General features: G+C 40.9%; 1 non-coding gene across 1 annotated transcript; it reads right to left on the bottom strand.

The window, feature by feature from the left end:
- Positions 1–402: 402 nt before the first annotated feature.
- Positions 403–521, bottom strand: LOC145414721 (5S ribosomal RNA). Its single transcript, XR_013899920.1, has one exon. It is a non-coding gene; the product is annotated as a 5S ribosomal RNA (ribosomal RNA).
- Between the last annotated feature and the right edge of the window lie 8,590 nt (positions 522–9,111).

Below are 9,111 nucleotides of genomic sequence, written 5' to 3' on the forward strand. Positions count from 1 at the left end.
CAATCATTTTCGTCTTTGTTCCACGTTTTGATTCCTTCCTCTTCCCTTCTTTCTCTATTCCCCTTTCCTAATTCTTCCACTTACCTTTTATCCTCATCTTCCGTTACTTCAGTTCTTGGTTCGCCCATTTTCTGCTTTTGTTTACTTTATTCCTTTATTTCTCGTTTAGTGATAATTCAAGAAATCCTTTTTATTTGGTTTATCCTTTCTCCTACCCCTCCATTTCCTCTCCCTCTCCTTCTAACCAGGTGAGAGTAGGGTAAAGAGAAGGGAAGGAAAAGAATATCCATCCATCCATTGCCAGACGCCATGTATCCCAAACGGGGTGGCCAAGGGCTTAGAGTTAATTGTTTTACAGGGAGGGGCACTAATCCTCCACCAACCCCACTTGACACGTAGGGATGCCAACAGCATCTGGTGTTCCCAGGCGGTCACCCATCCAAGTACTAACCAGACCCAACGATGCTTAACTTCGCTGATCGGATGGAAAGCGGTGTACTCAACGTGGTATGGCCAATATATATATATATATATATATATATATATATATATATATATATATATATATGTAAGTATTCTTTCCTTACTCTAACCTCATACTCTCCTTTCTATATTCATTCATGGAGTACCGAAGAGGGAGTGAGAATTATCGGAGAGAGAGAGAGAGAGAGAGAGAGAGAGAGTGAGAGAGAGAGAGAGAGAGACAGAGAGAGAGAGACAGAGAGAGACAGACAGACAGACAGACAGACAGACAAACAAAGAGCATAAAAGAATGGGATCAATTTAAGAAAGAGGTGAAAGATAAAATTGGGAGATAGAACAATGAAAGAAATTAAAATGCTAAGAATGAAAAAGAGGAGACAACGGGATGAATGGGTTATGAAAAGAGGAATGGAAAAGAGAGAATAGCAGAGCAAGAGATAGGAAAATGTGAAAAAGATGTGACAAAGGAGAAAAAGAAGGAAAAATTAGGAACGGAAGATATATTTAAAAACAGATGTGTAACATTAGGGGATGGCATCGGGGAGGAGGAAAAAATAAAGCAGAGAGTTGAAAGGATGACAAAAGAGGGCCAGAACAGAACAAGTGTGAGATGCAAGTGTAAAGGAAAAGGAAACTGAAAGTTGAATAAAGAGGAAAGGGGGAAGTAAGACAGTGATGACAGCTTGGTGAAAGTGCAGGGAAAAACATTTACATGAAAGGAGAGGTCAGAGAGAGGAGAAGAAAGGTTAAAGGAGAGGGAAGAAATATAAAGGCATTTAGGATGAGAGGGTGAGTCTGGTAGGAAGGAGGGAGGGCTCGTGTTAATGGGGAAATATATGTCTGAACTTCGATGGACGTGGGTTGATTTGTAGTGAGGTGCAGTTCAAGGGAAGAGCAAGAGGTAAGTTAGTAAGGGGATTTCTGCAGCAGTATGCATGAAGGATTACTAGCTGTGTGGAGGTACATGTGAGATGAAGTGCCAGTAGAAAAAGTCAAATATATCATAATTAGTGAGAAAAGCATTAGCCCCATGCCCAACAATGTGTCAACATGCCTACCCAATAGTACAAACAATTACCTCATGTTTTAGAATAAGTTTTTCATTACATAAGTGTGTGCTAGCTGAGGAAAAAGTGAAATGAAAAGAAGGAAATTTCCTCTCAAATTGTTTCCAAAGTGCAAAGTTGTAAGACAGTGAGGGAAAAATGGGTGAGTATCATGTCCTTCACCTTCTCCCACACACAAACTGGGCAAAGTGCAAGGCTGTTATGGCTGGAAAACCATATATGCAATCCACATGAACTGGGTGATGACTTATGACCATACCTGTGAGTTGGGAAAGTGGGGGAGATTGGTTACTAAAAACAGAAAATTCCATGGCGAGTGGTTGGGCAGCATTACAAATGCTCCACTCTCCCCGGGGAGGTCGGTGTTACAAATGCTAGCCAGAGTGATGACGCTGAGCCCAAAGTCTGGGCCGTGCGCAATGGGTCGGACACATTTTGACTCATGCACCGTAAGTAACCTACCTTCTTTATGTCCCTACTCATCAGGTCCCTACAGACCTGGGCATGCTTCCTTTCACAAGAGGAAGAGTTGTTGTGTAATGTGGTTTTTAATTTGTTTCTTTAACTGCTGTACTCTCAGAGATTTTAAGGTTTGAATAAAAGCAATTCTGGAAAAATTCCCCGTACCAAGAGGTTGGCGGCAGTAAAATTCGCCCTGCGTTTGGGGGTTAAAAGGGAGATGGGAGACCATTATCAAAAATACTTTGACAAGAGAGATCTCTTGGATTTATCTCCTCACTTTGACAGAGTTTATATTCTTGAAAGTGGGGTTATGTAAATCACAAGACTTATATTACACTGTTAAAATGAAGATGAGGGACAGATTGGCAAAATTCCTAGGTTTTCAGAGGGATGAAAAAATAGCCACCTACCACCCTTATGACTTAAGAGAACTGTCAGTCAGAGTACCTGAACCAGCAGCAGCAGCAGCACCAGTGGTACGCGGCGACGTTGGCAGTGGCTGCCGTTGTGGAGGGGACAGCATGGAAAGCGAGTTACATCACGTCCGAAACGTTCCTATGGCTACTGAACACAACTGACAGTATGCCCCAGCCCCACCATTTAGGAGAATCTTCACAGCAGCAGTCTACGCATATACAGATATCATTGGAAGAAGTAATTTTGGTAATCAGTTTATACATGTTTTTGATACCTTTTCTCTCAACTTCTCCAAGGGAAAGATCGATTGCAAAGTATTATATAAAAGGGTTTCTTTCCATCACACTGAATCCATAGCCATAAATTTAGTGGATGAAAATGGGAAGCCTGTGCACTTCCAAAAAGAGCAGGGTGTGACGTGAGTATTGCATTTTAGATCCAAATAAATACCAATACTTCTGCGTTAATCATCGGTGCTGTCCATGCCCTCACACTGAAGTTAGCCTTTCAACCTCAGAGTGAGGAGCATTTCCTCAAATTATTTGCAGAACCCTCTCCAGCAGGGTTCATTGTCCAATATTAAATATTTTAAACCCTCTCCACGGGATTGGGATTATTCAAGCTTTTGCTGGTCTAGTGAAAAGACCGCACTTTTTCTGGTAAAGAAAGCTCTCCCCACTGGACTAAATCTCATTCAAAATGTAGTTGACGTTCTATCAAGGAAAAGTCCAAAGACTTCATTAACCCTCTCACGGTTTTCATATTCATTTGATGTGTATGATCTACTTACTTTCCTCTCGATTTTCAAATGCATTTAGACGCGTATGAACCATTAGATGAAAACACAAGAAAGAAAAGGTGTATGATCTGCTTTCATACGCATTATAGACTTGTATGTCTGACAATCGTGTGCCCAACTGTAAACGTGTGTCTCGCTGGTCCAAGTTGCAAGTGACAATCTTTTACTTTTTGTGGCTAATATATTACAATAAATCTTGCTTTTATTGGGACCAGAAAATAGTACTATAGCAAATTTTCATGAGCTCTATACACTTAATTACTCAAAGACCGCATAATGTTTATATTATTTTGATGTAAAACAGAAGAGAGAATGTATTTAATATAATGATATTTTACTTCCTCAGAAAGTTCCAGTTTCTTTGTGAATGAATGCAGTGCAGTATTCACATGCTTATTTCTAGCATCACAGTATTCACATGCTTATTTCTACATAAATTTTTAAGTTTACAAATTTACAGCCCGAGAACAACAGAAAGCTACACCTTTTGGCTTTCCAACACGTAATATTAACCGGTATCTGTATTAGGGCCCACTCTTTAACGAAAAGTATATATTGTACTTTCAGTTTGGGAGAAATATCTGGCTGGGCCGAAACCAGGAGGGGGAGCAGGGGTGCATGGGCCATGTTTACTGAGAGGGTTATAGCAACGTAGGATTAGTGCAATAAAGGAAGTGGGGGGAAAGATCATGATCGGAGAGGGAAGAAGGAGATAACGGGTTCTGCGCAAAAAAAAAAAAAAAATGTTTGCCCCCCCAAACCGAAGGAAGACGAGAAAGACAAAAACTCAGAGAACCACAAAGAAGAGGAAATATGTAAAAGGGCATCACCTTAATGTACTGTATGCCTCCAGAGCCAGGAGGCAGCATGTCAACTCCATCTGTCGGATACGCAAGGTGAGGGATCATTTTCCCGCCATGCAATACGTGGCAATGGTAGTGGCTAATACCCCGTGAACGGGCAGACAAAGGCAAATTGAGGCAAGCATTGCTAATATATATAATGTGGATATATTACCACTAAACCTTCCACCAGCTGGTGGGAAACTGACAGATCCTTATCCTGAGTACAGGATACCACCCAGTCCGGATTTTACTGATACTCAAACTTATTGATTGAGATCTCTCTCGGGATTACCAGAGATGATGGTGTCACACCTCTGGAGGAGACCAACCACGTTATGTTCGCAAGCGCGATTGCTAGTACAGTATTTCGTGCTGTGGAATAACTGTTGAGAACCAACAGTATCACGTGATCAAAAGGTATATTAAACTTCTCATGACACTGACCCCTGGAAAAGGTAAGAGTTTGGCAAGGGTCGGGTTTTTCCACAAGGATGGACTGTTCTCATCCAAAAAGAGGCTTTGCCAGGAAAATCATTTTGCAGACTCAGCCCCTCGAGGGCTGAACAGATTGGGGAAAAAGGCCTACACATAATTTTCCCATTGCTCGTTGATGTATCATCCCGCGAAAGCTGTTTACCTAGTAACTTTGATATGACGTTTAGGTTGGATTTGGCCAAAAGGAAATTTTACTTGCAGTCACCCAACACTGATATCAAATTTCAGAATCAGATAAATTTAGCCAATTTATGGATTTCAGGGGTTAAAACCCACAGTCTGGCATTCCTGCGCTTAGAAAAGACCTTCCTGGCTAAAGGATTTTTGGATATCCTCTTCTGCAAGGCACTGAATAAGAGTTTTATTATATTCAAGAACCAGACCCACATCATGATGTAAAGTGCGTGGAGGGGAAATTTTATCAGAGAAGATCTATATGGTGGTGACAGATCCACAGGCATTTCAGGCACAATAGAAAGAAAAAAAAAATCATTTCCAGCACCTCGGTCTTTCCCATATCAGTATTCTTGTGAATAAGTCTGCTGCATATAGTATAAAAGCCGAGTTTCTGCATAAGTCGCACAATTATACTACACCACGTTACAATGCCTGGGACTCGAAAATGACTCTATACTAGATTTTGAAGATTTTGCAGGGGTGAGGACAGTGTGTGCATTCTCCTTGTACCTGAACAGTTGCATGACACTGCCTGTGCAGAGAGATGCAAACTTAAGAATCAAACTAAGTTTCTCTTGATCGGATTCCAGCAAAAATTCGATTATAGTTTTTGGAGAAATGCATGGGCATCATTAGAGTTAACTACAGTACAACAGATCTGTTCAGGCAGATGTTGTCACGGGGTTTTGTAAATTTAAAGATTTAAAAATGCTTTAAAAGTCTAACTATCTATCTATTGCCAGACGCCTCGATCCCGTTTGGGGTGGCCTCAAACAAATCGCCTCCAAGTCGCCCTGTCCCCCGCCATGTCACTGCCCTGCTCCCAACTCACACCCCCCTCTCTCATATACCTCTTCCATACGTTAGAGCTGGTATCACAATACTGTCATGTAGTAACTTTTTCACTTCCATGCTGACTTCCCTGTTTCTTATCACTGCTTTCAAAGAACCAGCAACCTTTCTTCCCAGCTGTACCCTTTCAAGCACTTCACCCTCCAAACCTCCATCCTTACTCATCACACTACCCAAGTACTTAAACGTACTCACATTTTCCAATTCCTCACCATCCAACCTGACTTCACCATTCACTGACTTCAACTCTCTCAAAGATCATCACTATACTCTTCCCTACATTCACCTTTAGATTCCGTTTCTTACACACTCTCCCAAACTCATCCACCAAGCCTTGCAGCTCCCCTTCGTCTTCACTCAACAACACAGTATCATCTGCAAACAACAGTACAGGGAGTTTCCAAACTTGTAAATAGAGACAAGGAATTGACATGAAATCAAGCAGTAACTTTGACTTTATGCCGGCTTACTTCTCCGATTCTCTAAGGATGAGATTTATAAACTTTCTCAACAGTACACAGCAGAGACTAATTACTCACGAGCGCTGTTTGTAGTAATGTCAGCGTCTCGAGAAAGTGACTCCATCCCTGACAATCAATAACTAATACTAATAATAATAAACAGGTTCTTGCCAGTGCATTAACTCCTGGCTGGCACAACGGATTTAAGCTTAATACAAAAGGACTGGTCTAAGTACCAGTTATGAGTAATGTAAAACATCTGTGCAAACTGGGAGTGGCAACTAAATATGCTAATTGTGGAAAAATAAAATACAAGTTTAACTAAATTGAGCTAAAAAAAAAAGAACTGTGAATTTATTAATCACAATGAATTAATTTTACGTTACATGAGTCTCAAAATGAATTCAAAATAACAAGGAGAATACACTCACTCGCTCACTCAAAAGCTAAACTTAAACCTAGGAAAAACGAAAAGAAATACTGGTCAGTAGAGGGGGCTAAGCGGAATGACTGGGCGTAGTTACGTAGGACGAACGCTGCAAACATGCTAAACCTCTTCGCCAATTCGCCGTCTAGGTGGAAATTTCTGGAACTCGCTGTACACGAACCTACTCTCACGACGATCAAAGCCTGACTAAGTTCGAATTATGAAAGGGGGCAAGGGATGGCCGTGCTTGCTTCAACGGTCAATGGAAAGAAAGTGAGTGATACACGCCCACAATAAATCACTCAGCGAAGGCGCTAATGTCGCGTGCAAGGACGATCACTCATGAAACAGTGAAAAATGTTCTGAAAACCGTCCCAATCGAGTGAACGCTAGGACGGTTGAACTGAGTGATACTCAGTGAGAATTCCACTAGAATTCGCGGTTTTCACACTGAAACAAAAATGTCACGAACTTATAAACACTCTCGTGCCAATTCGTGACAGATGTAAGGGCATAAAAATATATATAATTCAGGCAATAATATAGGGTTTTTGAAAGAGACTATGGGTCATGAGGCTAAGTTTTGTGGGGTATTTTGCACCAATGAGGTTGGTGGAATGGACGTCAATAAAACCATCGCTGACAAGCCACCACTGCTCATAACTAACACCCCTCCAAGTAATAATTTTAGTTTAGGGCATTGGATTGTTTTTTTATGTAGATAGAAAAATCTAGTACATTTATGTCTTTGATTCATATGGGTTGTGTCCTCGAGTGTATACGCTTTTCTTTAAATCATTTTTAATTTGTCATCGGAGTTTTGTATTGTACTATGATGCTAAATGATTGCAACACAATGATTCTTATGTGTGTGGTGCGTATGCAGTATATACCACACGAGTTATTTCCCTTAAGAGTCTAAATAATTTTGTATGAGAAATTATTAAAAACTGTTCATCTAAAAACTTTTGGCAAAATGGTAAAAGGAGAGTGGAACTGGTAAATATCCATTTAACTCCTTCATACTGTCACACTACATTTTGCCCACACCTTACATTCTGCGAGAACAAAAAAAATCTACTGCTAGAGTTAGTGTCTGAAGGCTAACCTACACCACCACTACCTCCACCACCACAATCAGCATCCATACACCCAACACTGCACCCCCCCTCCCCTTCCCTATTACCTACTCCCACCTAAAGGATCCGGTATAAAAACGGCCTCTCAACAATGCAACAAAGGTAGAAGTTATTCCACTGCAACTCACTGCAAAACCATGCCCTGTGAGCCTCCCACAGTAGCATTAGGTAAGCTTATTATCTACACGTAAAAGTGACAACTCTCTGCAGGTGAAAGAAAATCCATACCGTGTGTGATGGCATAACTTTAACCCACAGCATCCCAACTACTCTGACAAAGAATCATCCCAGTCCAGGCAACTTTTTGACCTCGTTTTTTTTTTTTTTTTTTTTTTGCTGAAAAGGTTGATTTTGATGAGAAACCATGGAAAACAACCATTAAAGTGCTCACCTGGCTCAAGAAATGCCATTTTGGGAGGTCTTCCCTATCACCGCACACTCGCTTGTCGTCTACAGCATGCTCTCATTCTCGTCTTCTGTGCAAGGACCATCTATACCAGACCTGACCAAAACACTCAGGGAAGGTACACAGGGGTTCATTTCGTAGGAACTGGTAGGTCATACAAAAAATATAATGGTTTTCACACACTAATATATGGTATATAAGCATATTTTCCTCATAGAACACATTGAAATCGCCAAATTCTTGTACACTGTACTCACTATGTGTATCTTTTCCACTTAGACTGTACCATTTCTCACCTTACACTACTGTTCTAACATATTTACAAGGTCTTACAATTATATATAGCATCATATATCTTGGAAAGATCATATTACATCTCTTGTAAAATCTGCATCCATGAGATTGGGCATGCTAAGCTGACTCCATACCTTCTTTACCCTTGCACAGTTGTTGACTTTATACATGGGTTTTATTCGCCCCTGTTTAGAGTACAACTCTCATGCGTGGGGAGGCTCCCCACATACAACTCTTCTCAATAGGGTGGAGTCAAAGGCTTTTTGTCTTATCAACTCTCCTTCTCTTACTGACTCCCTGCAATCTCTGTCTCTTCGCCACACTGTTGCATCTTTATCACTTTTTTCTATCATTACTTCTATGGTCACTGCTCCTCTGAGCTGTCTGCTTGCATCCGTCAACCTCTATGACGGTTGCGTACCTCTATGACCGGTGCGTAGCACCCATCTAGCAACAAACTCTCATCCTTTTTTTGTCTAACTCTCTAATGCAAGAGTTAAACATTATTCCCAGCCTATCATTTATGCAGCAGGTCAACTCTGGAACTGTCTCCCTCTGTCTGTATTTCCTACTTCCTATGATCTCCAGTCTTTCAGATGCAGTGTGTCCAGGCACCTCGAAATGAATGGATCTTGAATTTGGCTTTCTTTTGTATTGTTTTTGTTTTTTCTTGGAAAGAATGGTTTGCAGGCTCCTGGCCTTTGGTTCCTTCTTTCTTGCATAACAAAAAAAGTACACATATTCTTAATGGTTCTGTAGGGTGTGGTATTCCTTGAAACATGGTTGT

This window comes from Coenobita brevimanus, chromosome 100 (assembly GCF_032717465.1).
Source record: "Coenobita brevimanus isolate Jiangsu-jjx chromosome 100, ASM3271746v2, whole genome shotgun sequence".
In the NCBI taxonomy this organism is placed as follows: Eukaryota; Metazoa; Arthropoda; class Malacostraca; order Decapoda; family Coenobitidae; genus Coenobita; species Coenobita brevimanus.